The following is a 17,724-nucleotide window of genomic DNA, read 5'->3' on the forward strand; positions in this document are numbered from 1 at the left end:
CTGATACCCTGTGTCTTTTGATGGGATCATTTAGCCCATTCACATTCAGAGTAACTATTTAAAAAGTTATGAATTTAGTGTCATAGCATTACCTATATAGTCCCTGTTCCTGAGGATTGTTTCCTTGGGTTCCCTCCTTTGCTTACAGGGTCCCCCTTAATATTTCTTGCAGAGCTGGTTTGGTGGTCACATATTCTTTCAGTTTCTGTTTATCCTGGAAGCTCTTTATCTCTCCTTCTATTCTAAATGACAGCCTTGCCAGGTAAAGTATTCTTGGCTGCATGAAAGAATATTGGAAATTTTTAACCTAAAAGATAAACAAATCATAAGGGAGAAACCTTGAGATCTATATACTATTTTTCCTCAGTCCTGGAGTTTCCAGGGCTGCTTGGTCAGTAAACTTGCTCATCCCTTGTTTTTCCATCTGGCCTTCTCGAGGAGGGGCCTGCTATACTGACTCTTAGGTGTCTGTGCCTGGGTAGAGATACCCCATCTCTTTTTGGGCTCAGTGTGAGCTGTTTATCCTGTGAGACCTTTGTTCCCTAGAGGCCACACCTCTCCCAGCTGAAATGCGAAAAGAAAAAAATTAAAATGGCGGTGGCCAGATCTCTAGTTCCGGAGCCAAGAGCTCCCCATGTGTACTGAACTGCAGTTTCTCAGTGCACACTGGCTCAGATCCTCCTGGGGGCAGGCGTGGGGGCCCTGATTCATACAAATTGGAGGGCAGCTAACAGTGGGAGAACTTTCATCATCCTGTGCACTCCCTGGTTCTGCCTCTCCTGGAGGGAACAGAGGATAGCCCAATTCTGTTTGTTGCCAAGCCCTGGAGTAGAGAGTGCTCAGCTGTTAGACTATGGACTGTGCATCCGGTACACCTCTTCCAGATGACCTGGGAGGGTTGCTGTGTTCCAGTCCTTTACCAGGACCTAGGACATCATCAGTCCCACAACCTGACCTCGGTTTGCAGTTTATGACACAAGTTGAGCTTTCTTCCTGCCGCCCCTATTCTTACTGTGTATCTGAGATATTGAGACTTCACTGACCTCCTGTGATTCTTCCCTATTTCCCTACTGAGCACTTTTCAGGCAGGAGAGACTTTCTCAGGAGCAAATTCTAAAGGTCCTGATTATATGCTGCCCTTCTTTCCTGCAGCAGCTTATAGAGGCTCTTTACCCTCCTCCCCTACATTTATCTTCTGATATACCCCCTCTGTTTCTCTTCTCCACATTCCTACTTTATCAGAAGTGATCACTTTTCTCTCTGTAGCATTCCAGCTGTTCTCACTTTACATCTCAGGTTGAATTCATTGATGTTCAGGATGGTCTGAAAGTTATCTAGGTAAGTTTGGGGGACCAGAGAAAAGGAGGACCCCCTACTCTTCCACCATCTTGCCTCTTCCCTTACTTCATCATTTTTGTTTTGACTCCTGTCTTATGAGATAATAGCATTGTTATTTTTTTGGCCTCTATTTGTTTTCTGTTTCTAAACTCATCCTTTAAAAATTGATATATGGGGCAACCTGGGTGGCTCAGCGGTTTAGCACCGCTTTCTGCCCAGGGTGTGATCCTGGAGACCCAGGATCAAGTCCCACGTAGGGCTCCCTGCATGGAGCCTGCTTCTCCCTCTGCCTGTGTCTCTGCCTCTCTCTCTTTCTCTCTGTGTGTGTCTTAAATCAATCAATCAATCAATAAATAAAAATAAAAAATAAAAATTGAAAAAAAATTAAAAAAATAAAAATTGATATATGATATGTGTATGATATATACACATATATATTTATTCTGTCTGAATGTTAAACCAATTCAAGCACTTCTGTTAACAGAAGCATTTCATCATTCTCCTTTAAAATGTTTCCTTCTTCCTTGTCTGTCTACAACTTCCATGAGAAATGTAATTTTTGTAGCAAAACATTCTTTGGAGGCTAGGATACAAAATTCCCAGTCTTTGAGAAATAATGACATTTATACAGGCTGAAAGCATTGATTTCTGCTAACTTGAGAAGACTGGAGTTATATCAAGCCTTAAATCCACATTGCCAAGAGATATCCCATCTCTTTTTGGGCTCAGTGTGAGCTGTTTATCCTGTGATAACAGATGTTTGTTCCCTAGAGGCCACACATGATGTAATCCATACACATTAGCCTTGCAGGGCAGAAAACAGGATGGAATCTGGAGGGGGACAACTAAAGTTGTCCATAGGGAGCTGGATGAGACCTAAAGAAAATTACCTGGGCAATGTCCGATCCCTTATCAATAAATCTTTTCCAAAACATTGAGTTTCTTTTCTCTAGGGAAGATTAGTGTTTTCTCCACTACTCCTCCTCCTCCTCTCTAAAGTCTATTCTCAGGATGTGGTACTATGAGATTCGATGAGATGTGTACATTGTGAAGCTTAGTAAAGCTTCAGTCCTTCATAGAAGTAGATGACTTTGTCTTACTTGTGCATCTTAGACTAGAACATATTAGGTTCTGCCTGGACACAGATCCTTGAAAGTATTCTACAAATTTATAAAAGCTTTGGAAAGCTACTTCCTAATGACTTTTGAAATCAATTTCAAACTCTTTCAAGTTTATTTCTATCAAGTTTCAGAACACAAGAGGAAGTTGCTCTTAGATGCAATGAAGAAAGATATAAATTTGCCAACATTCCAAAGAAAACAGAGTCCAATTGTTGTTGAAAAATACCCTCTGCGTACTCTGAGCTATCACAAAATTCTAAGTGAGTCATGCGACCCCAAGTGAACTTTTTTTTTAACCACATAAAATGCTTCTTTTAGTCTTTTAGTATATCTGGAACTTTAGGTGTCATATAATATCACAGGCTTCAACTACTTGTCCCCATATTCAGTGGGGGATATAATAAAAATGAAGTTCAATATAGTTTTATAAATATTGATAACCAAAAATCTACATACCAAAAAATAAAAATATAATTTTGGCACATTTTCAGAACACTTGGGCTTATAAATGTTCATGCACCTGAGGAAAATATTTCTATCTTTTTAGAAAAATGAAAGTGACTGTAAACATTTATCCACTTAAAAACTTGTATTGACTGGTCACAGGAATTAGCCTAAATAGATTAATCTGACTTACTAGAATTGCTTCAATTTAAAATATTTGGCTTTTTATCTGTTATTAAAATATAATGCTAAATATTCTTATTACTACAATTTAATGATGTAAAATAACTTCTTTCCTGATGTGGGGTTCTTAGAATATTGCTTTGATAATAAATCAACTAGATATAGAAAAGACCATTCTGAAGTGATTATAGAAGGGTGCATTTAAAAAAAAAATAACATATCTCAAATTTTGTTTCAAAACTTTTAAGAGGGGATCTCTGGGTGGCTCAGCAGTTTAGTGTCTGCCTTCAGCCCAGGGAGTGATCTTGGAGTCCCGGGATCGAGTCCCACATCAGGATCTGTGCATGGAGCATACTTCTCCCTCTGCCTGTGTCTCTGCCTCTCTCTCTCTCTCTCTCTCTCTCTGTGTCTCTCATGAATAAATAAATAAATCTTTAAAAAAAAAAAAGAAAGATACCTTTAAGAAAGTAATAAATTTCTAGAAATTGAAGAACACATTACCGTAGTGGTTCTCTAAAGATAAAAAAGATCACATATGAATTGTAGTGAAAAACATGCCACATAATCAAATTACTTTTGGAAAAAGAAAATAAGGTAGTTATCAATGGAAAATGCATTTATCTAACTCTATCTATACAATACAATTCTTTGGTAATCTCAAGAAGTAAACCAAAGCTGACTTGTATCTGATTGTATATAGATCTGATCTTCATATTGTTACATAAAGATTTTTAAATAATTTAACCTAGCCGTGAACCATACAAGAATATTTCTTTGAACTAAACAGAAATACTGAGAAGATGGAAGACTAATAGCCTTTAAAAATATTTTTAGCTTTATGAAGCTAAAATTAGCAGACTACCTCACACAATCTTAAATATGAAAAATAATCCTGTGAATTTATGATAGAAAATCTGGACCTAAGAATTTCTGAATATTTCTGTTTTTATAACAAAACATCCACACTAGAATTTTCCATTTCTCATTTCCTAATTTTTCAGTTGTTAAATTTAGTTTTATACAAAATATGGGCACTTTAAAGTTGATGAATTACTTACCAGATGCCTGTCTTGAAGAACTAGAGGTCCAGATTTTGTTTCTACAGGAATTGGTTACTGGAAATTTCCCTCTCTATATTGTTCAGTCAGCCAAAATAATCTGGTTTAAGCATTAAGAGGGCAAAAGAAGTCTGTAGAGCTGTATGAGGTTAATGATTAACTTTACAAAGACTGCGATTGGTTTAAATAGTAAATGCTTAAGGGAGGCTTTTTGTTGCTACTTGTGGTGGTAGATAGAAACAAAGAGCCCTTGGATATCTAAGCCTGGCCTCTGGAATTAACTGCCATTCAATAATTATATATAGTAAAGGAAGCCCTTTACTTTTACTTTTGCTTCTCATTTCAACTGTAAAATCCACACAAAACACAGATGCTGTTTCATGACTCAAGTGCTCTTATTAGAAACCCTCACTTAAAGGTGATTTATCTGTACCTCTAGAACTGCATGGGCAAGTTAGACCAGCAAGAACATGGTCCCTGTATAGGAGCAAAGGGAGAAGGCTGTGAGGCCAAGAAAATTGTAATATATTCTGTTCTTTAAATGATGCCTGTAATATCCAGAGGCAGATCTATATATTACTTTTTTTAGCCACCTAGTAATAGTGGTGATTGTGGTGAAAGCTCTGTTTCAAAATAGGAAAAAATAGTTTGAAACTCTTGTCATTTTGCATTTGATCAAAATATTACCTATGACATGGTTCCTTTTTGTCTCTAGGTCTTGAAATTATGCTGCTAACAAAAGTCAAAGTTATTTAAATCTATGAGTTTATCAATCTGTACAAAAATGGAATTTGAAGTTGAACCCTGTCATTCGACAAAATATAAAGATGTGATTAAGTATAAAGATATATTATCATCCTCTGTGAACATCTCAAAGAGTGCCTTTGACACTAGCGGAAAAAGCTTTGTTAAGATTTTATCTTGTAGTCTGCTTAGGGAAGAAACTAAGAAACAGCCTGAATGTCACACTGCTATGGAATTTCAGAAAGGCAAAATACCTGGAGACAATTGGATACTTTTTACAGATTAATCTGAAAAAAGGGGGAAATATTTCTAGTGTGCCTCCCCTTCAGGCTTTGCACCTAGAAAATGATCCTCAGGATTTTATCATGCCTCCAGTTATGTTCCTTGAAGGATATTGGAGATTTATGTTCTAGAATAATTGCAATTCCAGGATTCAGGATTTAGGGTCACTAGATGCTGCTGAGGAAAATGTGTCATTAATGAAAAGATAATTAAGTGATGAGAGGCCCTTCAAGTTAGCTTGATAGAAGAATATAGCCCACTTAATTTGACCTCATGAGAAAGACCCAGGGAAATAATCAACTTAACACTATTCTCCTCTCTCCTTCAGATCTCCTGCCAAATAGAAACTGGAGAGCCTAGCATCCTGTTGATGTAATCCATACACATTAGCCTTGCAGGGCAGAAAACAGGATGGAATCTGGAGGGGTAAACTAAAGGTATCCAGCATAGTAAACTTGCCCCACTTTTCAGAGGGTCTACTTTCCCAAACTCTAATTAATTGTTATTTGTCTAAAAAAGCATTTCAATTAGATCGCTGAAACAATATTTTAAGTATTCTTCTCTTGTAGGAATACATTTCATAAATAAATATTATTTAGGAATAAATTTTACAAATTTGCAGAACATTGTGAATGTGGAACATGTGTGACTATACACAAAACATGCACAGAGGGATCCCTTGGTGGCTCAGCCGTTTAGTGCCTGCCTTTGGCCCAGGTGTGATCCTGGAGTCCTGGGATTGAGTCCTGCATCAGGCTCCTTGCATGGAGCCTGCTTTTCCATCTGCCTGTGTCTCTGCCTATCTCTCTCTCTCTCTCTCTCTCTCTCTCTCTGAATCTCATGAATAATAAATAAAATATTTTTAAAAATGCACAGACATAAATCATTATTGTAATAAGTGGAAAGATATTCTTTAAAGATAAATTATACATTGCATGAGACTATAAGTGTTTGAGGGATGGTGGTAACACAACAGTGGATTTCATCAACCCTACCCTCTTTAAACAATTCATCACATAGTACTCACATAAATCTTTGGACAAGACTGAACCTTAGGGCAAGATATCTCAAGCTTAAATCTCTGGTTTCTTATAATCATGTTAGTATGTATGTAGTATGTACTCTGAATAATCTTTAAGGTATGGAGCAAGGTATGCTATGGTAAGGTATGATACGGGGAATTTCACAGGCCTTTGTGTGAGCCTTATGTGATGACTTCAGCATTTTCACCAGAAGAAAATAAATAACTGACTGAGTTTTAGGTATTGGCAAGGGTTAAGAGCAAAACTGGGGAATGCTTGAACTCTTGATAGTAAAATTCTTCCTGTAGGATATCAAATCAATGTCATCAATTTTGATAATAAAAGGCTGTAAAAAAATGTGAGAGAAAACCATGAGAGTTGATATATTAATGTGTGCAAATATTTACTGTCTTCTACTTTGCCTATGGAAGGAGAATACTTTCCTGCCCAATGAATGACTTTGGATTTAGGTCATGATTTTTTTGACCAATTAAATGTGAATAGAAGTCAGAACATGCCAAAGACACTTTGAGAAACATTGCATTTTACTATGGATCTCTCATTTTTTGTCTACCTTGAGAATGAACATGTTCATAAAAGGGCTGCTCCTTCAGCCTGAAACCTAAAATGAAAAACACATGTATCAGATTTCAGCCTGTCTAAAGTCTGGAACCATGGCAGAGTAAAAGCACCATGAACAAGGAATAACCCTTTGTTGTAGTTAATAAGAAATTTGAGATTGTTTCATTTCTCTAGTAAAGCAGACTAATACAGTCTCTTTTCATAGAAAACAAGATCTAATGATTGTAAATATTTATGCCCCCATCTTGGGAGCACCCAAATATATAAAGCAATTAACAAACAAAAAGAAACTCATTGATAATAATAGTAGGGGACTTTAACACCACACTCCTGCAACAGACCGATTATCTAAGCAGAAAATCAACAAGGAAACAATAGCTTGAATAACACACTGGACTAGATGTACTTACCAGATATATTCAGAACATTTCATCCTAAAGCAGCAGAATACACATTCTTTTCAAGTGCACATGGGACATTCTCTAGAATAGATCGCAAATTGGGTCACAAATCAGGCCTCAATAAGCACAACAAGATTAAGGTCATACCGTGCATCCTTTCTGACCACAATGCTATGAAACTTGAAGTCAACCACAAGAAAAATATTGGAAAGATCACAAGTACATGGAGGTTAAGGAACATCCTACTAAAGAATGAATGGCTCAACCAGGAAATTAAGAAATAATAATAAAAAAAAATACATGGAAGCAAATGAAAATGAAAACATGCTAATCCAAAATCTTTGAGATGCAGCCAAAGGGTTCATAGGAGGGAAGTACATAGCAATGCAAACTTTCCTCAAGAAGAAAGAAAAATCTCAAATACACAACCTTCCCTTATACCTAAAGGAGCTAGAAAAGGAACATAAACAAAACCAAAGCCAACAGAAGAGAAATAATGAAAATTAGAGCAGAAATAAATGATCTAGAAACTAAAAAAAAAGTAGAACAGATCAAAGAAACTAGGAGATGGTTCTTCACAAAAAATAAAAATAAATAAATAAAATTGATAAACTCGGGATCCCTGGGTGGCGCAGCGGTTTGGCGCCTGCCTTTGGCCCAGGGCGCGATCCTGGAGACCCGGGATCGAATCCCACGTCGGGCTCCCGGTGCATGGAGTCTGCTTCTCCCTCTGCCTGTGTCTCTGCCTCTCTCTCTCTCTGTGACTATCATAAATAAATAAATTTAAAAAACAAAAAAATAAATAAAATAAAATAAAATTGATAAACTCCTAGCCAGACTTGTCAAAAAGATAAAAAAAAGGACCCAAATAAATAAAATCACAAATGAGAGGGGAAAAATAACAACCAAAAACATGAAACGACAAACAATTATACAAGAATATATGAAAAACTATATGCCGACAAATTTGACCATCTGGAAGAAATGGATAAATTCCTAGAAACATATAAACTACCAAAACTGAAATAGGAAGAAATAGAAAACTTGAAAAGACCCACAACCAGCTAAGAAATTAAATTGGTAATCAAAAATCTCCCAAGAAACAAAAGTCCAGAGCCAGATGGCTTCACAGGTAAATTCTACCAAATGTTTAAAGAATTAAATACCCTTTTCAAACAACTCCAAAAAATAGAAATGGAAGGAAAACTTCCAAACTTATTCTATGAGGCCAACATTACCCAGATTCCAAAACCAGACAGAGAATTCACTAAAAAAATAACTATAGGCCAATATCCCTGATGAACATGGCTGCAAAAATTCTAGCCAGTTGAATCCCAAAGTTCATTAAAAGAATTATTCACCACAGTCAAGTAGGATTTATTCCTGGGCTACAAGTGTGGTTCAATATTTGCAAATCAGTGTGATACATCACATTAATAAAAGAAAGGACAAGAGCCATATGATCTTCTCAATAGATGCAGAAAAAGCATTTGACAAAGTACAACAGCATTCTTAATAAAAACCCTCAACAAAGTAGCGATAGAGGAAACATACCTCAACATTATCAAGGTTACATATGAAAGACCCACAGTTGATATCATCCTCAATGAAGAATAACTGAGAGTTTTTCCTCTACTGTCAGGAACAAGACAGGGATGTCTACACTCACCACTGGTGTTTATTTTTTAAATTTTTTAAAAAAAATTATTTATTTATTCATGAGAGACACAAAGAGAGGCAGAGCCATAGGCAGAGGGAGAAGTAGGCTCCTCACAGAGAGGCCGATGTAAGACTTGATCCCCAGACAGGGATCATGTCCTGAGCAAAGGCAGATGCTCAACTACTGAGCTATCCAGGTGTTCCTCACCACTGATGTTTGACACAGTACTGGAAGTCCTAGCCACAGTAGTTAGCAATCAGATAACAAAAAGAAATCAAATGCATTGAATCAGCAAGGAAGAAGTCAAACTTTTCACTATTTGCAGATGACATGATACGCTATATAGAAAACCCAAAGACTCCACTAAAAAAATTACGAGAACTCATACATGAGTTCAGTAAAGCTGCAGGATACAAAATCAATGTACAGAAATCTGTTTCATTTCTATATACCAATAATGAAGTGAGGAAAGAGAAATCAAGGAGTCAATCCCATTTACAATTATACCAAAAACCATAAGATACCTAGGAATAAGTCTAAAAAGGCAAAAGATCTGTACTCTGAAAACTATAACGCACTAATGAAAGCAATCAAAGATGACACAAAAAAAGTGGAAAAACATTCCATGCTCATGGATCAAAACAACAAGTATTGTTAAAATGTCTATGCTATCCAAAGCAGTCTACACATATAATGCAACCGTTATCAAAATACCATCAATATTTTTTCACAGAGCTAGAACAAAAAATCCTAACATTTGTATGGAACCACAAAAGACTCCAGATAACAAAATTAATCTTGTGAAAGAAAAGCAAAGATAGGAGGCATCACAGTTTCAGACTTCACGTTATATTACAAAGCTGTAGTCATCAAGACAGTATAGTAGTGGCACAAAAATAGACTTATAGATCAATGGAACAGAATAGAAAACCCAGAAATGAACCACAGTTATAAGTCCAACTAATCTTCAACAAAGCAGGAAATAATATCCAATGGAAAAAAGACAGTCTCTTAAATTAGTGGTGTTGGAAAAATTGGACAGCAACGTGTAAAAGAATGAAACTGGACAACAAAAATAAATTCAAGATGTATCAAAGACCTAAAAGTGAGACAGGAGATCATCAAAATCATAGAGAACACAGGCAATAACTTCTTTGATATTGGTCATAGCAACTTCTTACTAAATATGTCTCCTGAGGCAAGGGAAATAAAAGCAAAAATGAACTATTACGGTACAATTTTATGCACAGCGCAGGAAACAATCAACAAAACTAAAAAGCAAACTACAGAATGGGAGATGATATTTGCAAATGACACATCTGATAAAGGGTTAGTATCCAAAATATATAAGGAACTTAAAAAACCAAACATCCAAAAGAAGCAAATAATCTAGTTAAAAGATGGGCAGAAGACAGGAATAGACATCTTTTCAAAGAAGGCATACAGATGGCTAACAGATAAATAAAAATATGCTCAACATTACTCATCATCCCCACCTAGAAGCAGCTCTTCGCACTCCTTCTGGAACTTCTGTCAGGTTCAGCCTCCTTGCCTCCACACCAGCCTCAGCAGCAGCCTCCACCATGCCATCAGGGTGACTCAGGAGTCCTACAAGGTGTCCACCTCCGCTCCCCAGGTCTTCAGCAGCCGCTCCTGCATGACAGGGCCTGGCTCCCGCATCAGCTCCTCCGCCTTCTCCTGGGTGGGCAGCAGCAGCCGCAGCTTCCGGGGTGGCCTGAACAGCAGCATGAGTGTGGTCGGGGGCTACGACGGGCCCGGAGCATGGGGGGCATCACGGCTGTCTCAGTGAATTAGAGCCTGCTGAGCCCCCTTAAGCTGGAGGGGGACCCCAACATCCAGGCGGTGCGCACCCAGGAGGGAGCAGATCAAGAGCCTCAACATCCAGTTTGCCTCCTTCATCGACAAGGTCAGACACCTGGAGCAGTAGAACAAAATCCTGGAGACCAAGTGGGGCCTCCTGCTGCAGCAGAAAACCAGTCGGAACAACACAGACAACATGTTTGGGAGCTCCATCAACAACCTCCGGAGGCAGCTGGACACCCTGGGGCAGGAGAAGCTGAAGCTGGAAGTGGAGCTTGGCAACACGCAGGCGCTCGTGGAGGACTTCAAGAATAAATACAGGATGAGATCAAACTGCGTGCAGACAGGGAGGATGAATTTGTTCTCATCAAGGAGGATGTGGATGAAGCTTACATGAACAAGATGGAACTGGAGTCCCGCCTGGAAGGGCTGACCCACAAGATCAACCTCTAAGAGGAGATCCATGAGCTGCAGTCCCAGATCTGGGACCCGCCTGCGGTGCTGCCCATGGACAACGGCTGCTCCCTGGACCTGGACGGCATCACCGCCGAGGTCAAGGCCCAGTACGAGGACATGGCCAGCCGCAGCCGGGCGGAGGCCGAGACCATGCACCAGATCAAGTACGAGGAGCTGCAGACATTGGCTGGGAAGCATGGGGATGACCTCTGCCACACGCAGAGATTTCCGAGACGAACCCAAGCATCAGCTCCGGCTGAGATCCAAACCCTCAAAAACCAGAGGGCTGCCCTGGAGGCTGCCGTCACGGATGCCGAGCAGCGCGGGGAGCTGGCCATCAAGGATGCCAATGCCAAGCTGGCCGAGCTGGAGGCCGCCCTGCAGCAAGCCAAGCAGGACATGGCCCGGCAGCTGCGAGTAGCAGGAGCTCATGAATGTCAAGCTGGCCCTGGACATCGAGATCGCACCCACCGCAAGCTGCTGGAGGGCGAGGAGAGCCGGCTGGAGTCTGGGATGCAGAACATGAGTATCCAGACGTTGACCACCAGCAGCTACTCTGGTGGCCTGAACTTCCTATGGGGGCCTCACAAGCCCTGGCCTCAACTATGGCCAGATCTCCTTCCAGTCCAGCTTTGGCCCTGGCGGTGCCTTCAGCTGCAACAGCTCCTGCAAGGCTGTGGTTGTGAAAAAGATCAAGACTCAGATGGGAAGCTGGTGTATGAGTCATCTGACTCCTGCCCAAGTGAACAGCCACCGTGGGCCCTCCCAGCCTCCTTGCTCTTGTGGCCCCCATAAAGTCTTTGGGGGAAGGCGCTATGCAGGGGAGCCTTGCCTACCAGAGACCCACCTAAGGCTCAGTCCCAGTCCTCAGCCTACCCTTAGAGGGAGTCTACTGCTCTGGGTACCCCTTCTTGTCCATGCCCCCAACTGAAAGCCAATTCAAGTGTCTTTTCCCAAATAAAGCTGCTGCCAGTCCCCCCCCCCCCAAAAAAAAACACATTACTTATCATCTGGGAAATATAAACCAAAACTACAATAAGATATCACCTCACACCAGTCAGAATGGCCAAAATTAACAACATAGGCAATGACAGGGGGTTGTGAGGAAGCAGAGAAAGGAGAATCTTCTCACACTGTTGGTAGGAATGCAAATTGGTGTAGCCACTCTGGAAAGAAAGATGGGAGATTCCTCAGAAAGTTAAAAACAGAGCTACCCTATGATCCAGCAATTGCACTACTAGGTATTTATCCAAAGGATAAAAAAATATTGATTTGAAGGGATACATGCATCCTAAAGTTTATAGCAGCAATACCAACAATAGCCAAATTATCAAAAGACTCAAATGGATAAAAAGAAGTTATATATATATATATATATATATATATATATATATATACACACACATATATATTACTTTTATTATATTATTAATTATATAATATATAATCATGTATATTATATATAATTAATATATGTTAATATAATGTGTTTATGTGTGTATATAATATATATGTATATAATATATATATATTAGTCACTGAAAAGAATAAGAATGAAATCTTGTCATTTGCAATGATGTGGATGGAGCTAGTGAGTATTATCGTAAGCAAAATAGACCAGTCAGAGAAGGACAAATACCATAGGATTTCATTCATATGTAGAATTTAAGAAACAAAACAAATGAACATGGGGTGAGGTGTAAGAGGGACTAATCAGAAACAGACTCAACTATAGAGAACAAAGTGAGGGTTATTGGAGGGAAAGTGGATGGGGAGATGGGTTAAATGGGTAATACATATAGAGAAGGGCACTTGTTATGAGCACTGGGCATTTATTGATATAAGTGATGAATCCCTAAATTCTATACCTGTAACTAACATTACACTGTATGTCAATGAATTGGAATTTAAATAAAAACTAGAATAAAAAAGAAAAAGAAATAAATATGGCCTTTTATAGACAAATTTGGCTTTGATATTTAGAGATTTGAACAAAAGTACTACATAATTCAGTTAAAATTATGTCCAATGGTTTCAAAAATTGACATAAATGAAAAAAATAACATTTTCACTGGTAAATAAGTAAGGAATTTATTTTTTTAAATTCTCGCTAATAATAGATATGCATATGTACCTGAGTAGACATTCATTCATCAAATACTCGTTAGTACCGTAGTGAATAAGTCTCCTTCCCATACTCTTTGCTTTGATCAATGAATAAAACAAACTCTCTGCCTTTATGGAGTTTAACTTGGTTTGGGTTAGAGAGAGACAAAGTAAATATTGTCCTTGATTGTTTGGTCAAGCTACAGTCTGACGGCTTTTTATATCTTAATTTTAACATTTCTCTTTCTTTGTGATTAGTATTCTCTGGAGAGATACACTTAGTATTTGCAATATCCTATTCCACATTGGATTAGTTACATATTGTAGTGTAACAAATTACCCCAAAATACAGTGGCTTAAAACAACAAATATTTATTATCTTACACAGTTTCGGAAAGTTAGAAACCTGGAAATGATTAGCAGGATGGTTCTCTCTTAGGGTTCTCACAAGTTTATAGTCAAATTGTTGGTTGGTGCTCCAATAATTTTAAGGCTTGATTTGTATTGGAGAATTCAATTCTAAGATGCTTGACTTGGTTGTTGGCAAGAAGCCTCAGTTCCATTCTAGTCAATGACAGATGACTTCATTTCTTTGCCATTAGGGTCTATCTACAGAGATATGTATACTTATAACATGGCAACTTTATCTGTAATTTGTTTTTATTTTCAGATGTTAAAAAGATAATTTATTTAGTTGAAGTAAAATTGACATATTACATTATATTGATTTTAGGTATACAACATAATAATTTGATATTTGTATTATTGCAAAAATCACTACTATAAGTCTACTTAACATCTGTCACCATACATAGGAATAAATTTTTTCTCATGATGAGAATTTTTAAAATGTACTCTCTTAGCAACTTTCAAATATACAATACAGTATTATTAACTATAGTCATCATGCTGTACATTACATCCCATAACTATAACTAGAAGTTTGTACCTTTTGACCATCTTCACTCATTTTGTTCATCCCCAGCTCTGCCTCTGGTTACCACAAATCTGTTCTCTGATCTATGACCTTATGGGTTTTTTGTGTGGTTAGGTTCTTTTTTTTTTTTTTAGGTTTCACAAATAAATGAGATCATAGGGTGTTTATCTTTCTTTGTCTGAATTGTTTCACTTAAGCATAATGCCCTCAAACTTCATCCATGTTGCCCCAAATGGCAAAACTTCATGTTTTATGGATAAATAATACTACATATATATATGTATAATGTATGTATGTATATATATAAATACTACACACACTATATGTGTGTGTGTGCGTATATATATATATATATATATATATCCACTCATTTTCTTTATCCATTCATACATCCACTGTTTCCACAGCTTGCTTATTAAGAATAATGCTGCAATGAACATGAGGTTGTAGATATCTTTTGGAATATATATTTTTATTTTCTTTAAAGTTAGATCTATAAAATCATCACCAAAACTGATGTCATGGAGCTTACTGCCTACATTTTCTTCTGGGAGTTTTATGATCTCAGATCTTATGTTCAAGTCTTTAATACACTTTAAGTTAATTTTTTAGTATGGTGTAAGATAGTGGTCCAGTTTCATCCTTTTGCATGTTGCTGTGTGGTTTTTCCAACACCATTTATCAACATGGCAGACTTATTTCCTTTTTTACAATTTGTATAATTTTTATTTCTTTTTTTTTCTTGCCTTATTGCAGTGTCCAAAACTTCTATTAAGTTTAATGACTTAAATGATCAAAACAGCCATTCTTGCCTTGTTCCTAGTTTTAAGATGAAATTGTCTTCAACAATTAGGTATGATGTTAACCATAGATTATTTTTTCTTAGAAATTGTGGATCAAGTAGATGTAGTTCTCCTCTTTCCCAAATTGCTGAGGTTTTATCACCAAACATTGAATTTTATCAAATGCTTTTCCTGCATCAATTGATATGACATTATGATAATTCTTCTCTAGTTTATTAATATAGCGGGCTATACTGAAACAACCTTACGTATGTGACTAAAATTCCAGTTCGACATAGTGTGTAATACTTTTTATATTATTAGAATCAGTTTGCTAATATTTTTGTTAAGAAATAGGGATCCCTGGGTGGCGCAGCGGTTTGGTCCCTGCCTTTGGCCCAGGGCACGATCCTGGAGACCCGGGATCGAATCCCACGTCGGGCTCCCGGTGCATGGAGCCTGCTTCTCCCTCTGCCTGTGTCTCTGCCTCTCTCTCTCTCTCTCTCTGTGTGTGACTATCATAAATAAAATAAACTGAAACTTTAAAAAAAAAAAAAAGAAATTTTGTAAGTTCATGAGAGATAGTGGTCTATACTTTTCTTTCTTTGTACTGTCTTTGTTTTTTGTACCATGGTTATGCTGGGTTTATAATATGAGTTGGAAAGTATTCTCTCTTTTATATTTTGGAAAAGCTTATGTAAAATTGATCTTAACTTTTCTTTAAATGTTTTCTTTAAATGTAACTTTTCTTTAAAATTGATCTTAACTTTTCTTTAAATGTCAGTGCAAAATACTGCACTGACGCCATCTGAAAATAGGCATTTTCTTTTCAAGAGTCTCTTAATTAAAAATTCATTTTTTGAACTGGTTAAGGACTATTCAGGTTATTTCATGTTGTGTGATTTTAATTTTTATTATTTTTTTCTGCTTCTTTTGAGTTTTTACTTTGGTGAATTAATGATAAAATTTTAAAATCCTGGGCTAAAATAGAAAAGAAATAAAATCTACAAAATTGAACCCTGCTATTCCCACAGGCCTTTTTTCTGATTTTCTGAAAGATGACTGAGAAATCGAACAGAGCTTTTGAGAGCCTTGTGGGCTTAGGAATATAAAAGTTGGATTCCAGATCCCAGAAAAAGATGGGATTGAGGAGGAAGTTTTGTATAACCCTATGTTTTTAAATGAATCCTGAAAACCTTAGGCCACAAAAGTAAGTGTAAATTCATCTCCTCCCCCCTCCCCTCCCTCTTGAAAGTGGTAGCATTGCTAAGGGCTAAGAAGGTACTGGGGTCCTGCAGACAACAGTGTGCTGTAGAATGAGAAAGTGGCAGTGAGGCCAGGAGTCAAGTAGGAGGATAGGGAAGGTGGCCAGCATGATCATGGGGTTCGGGGAATTGAGGAAACAAATAAATACATTAAAGATAGTGGAAACAAATTTACAATTTTAGAAAATAAGAGGGCTAGACAATATCTTTGGGGTTTTGGATTGATATTGTAAATATTGATATAATCAATATATATATGAAGAAAGAGAGAGATTGAAATATTGAGAAACAGTGTCAGGTAGCTCTGCACTAAGATGGCCTAGAAGCAACAGCAACTTAGTAACAAGGAGCACAAAAATCACCCAGGTCTTAATTTCTAAATTTTATCCTCCATTAAAAGGAACTCAAATTTCTTGAATAAACAGCTGATTTCAGAGTTGAGTGAAGGAAAATACATAAAAGCCATAAAATAAAGGAATTCTCAAAGGATAATGGGAAATATAAAAAAAACACAAAGCCAGCTTGAAGGGACTCCCACTGGATAGATCTGGGATAGGGTATCAAAATAAATCATGATATGCTATATTATAGCTTTGAACTAAATAGGGAGTCATGAACTTGTTGATATGAATGAATAAATGAGGAGAAAGGAAAAGTTGTTTCTTATAATGCCTTGTAATAAATTAAGAATGACAGAAATAGAAACCATCAATAAAATTTTAAAGATAGAAAAGGTGGCATTGTGCTAGAGAAATGGGTCAGGCACCAATTTAACCAAATGATCAAGTTTGGCAACATCAGTGATGGAACAGGCCAGTATTGCATACCCCCTGATACGATGTGGAGAAAGTCACAATATCTTTTCTGTTCTACTCCTGCCTGGAATGTATCTCCTGAGTGTTGAGATGCACAAGGTTGAGAGATATTCAACAAAATTAAAACCCTACATTCTAAAATGACAAAAGTTGTGAGACACAGAAAATGCAGAGTAACGGCTGAGGTTTTAACGAAACAATAAAAATATAACAATTAAATGGAGCACACCATTTTGGATTGGATCCTAGAGCAGAAAGAAAATGGATGGAACAGTTTGGATGGATATGAATATGATATAAGAATTGCATGATGGCATTACATCAGTGTTGATTTCCTGATTTGGGTAGCTATGGTTATGTAGAAAGATGCCCCTATTTGGGGGAATTACATGCTGGTATATTTGAGGGTGATTATATAAAGCTTGATCTCAGTTCAGGAAAAGAATAGTGATAGTGAATGACTGAACATATGTGTGTGTGTGTGTGTGTGTGTGTGTGAACAAATGAGTGAGGGTGGGTGTGTATACACACAGAGAGAGTAGGAGAGAGAATGCATGTGGTGAAATGCTAATAATTGAAAAACATGCATGAAGCAGGTGTATGATATTTCATATCACTCTTTTAATTTCTCTAAGTTTGAAATTATGCTACAATGAATTATTATAAAAAAGAAGTAGGGCTAAATTGGAAATAAACCACTTAAAGAT

General features: G+C 37.4%; 1 protein-coding gene and 1 long non-coding RNA gene across 7 annotated transcripts in view; one reads left to right on the plus strand and one right to left on the minus strand.

Moving 5' to 3' along the window:
* The window catches only part of LOC140604171 (sulfotransferase 1 family member D1-like), a 36,285-nt gene extending 31,987 nt beyond the window's left edge, over nt 1–4,298 (minus strand). For both annotated transcript variants that reach the window (XM_072775273.1, XM_072775274.1), the window contains exon 1: nt 4,145–4,298. The gene's annotated coding sequence lies outside the window, so the exon portion shown is untranslated. The remainder of the gene's footprint in view (nt 1–4,144) is intronic.
* LOC140604173 (uncharacterized) overlaps nt 1–17,724 on the plus strand; it is a 99,197-nt gene that overhangs the window by 36,753 nt on the left and 44,720 nt on the right. For all 5 annotated transcript variants that reach the window (XR_012007187.1, XR_012007188.1, XR_012007189.1 and 2 more), the window contains one exon: nt 5,499–5,607. This is a non-coding gene — a long non-coding RNA (uncharacterized lncRNA). The remainder of the gene's footprint in view (nt 1–5,498; nt 5,608–17,724) is intronic.

This window comes from Canis lupus, chromosome 14 (assembly GCF_048164855.1).
Source record: "Canis lupus baileyi chromosome 14, mCanLup2.hap1, whole genome shotgun sequence".
NCBI lineage: Eukaryota > Metazoa > Chordata > Mammalia > Carnivora > Canidae > Canis > Canis lupus.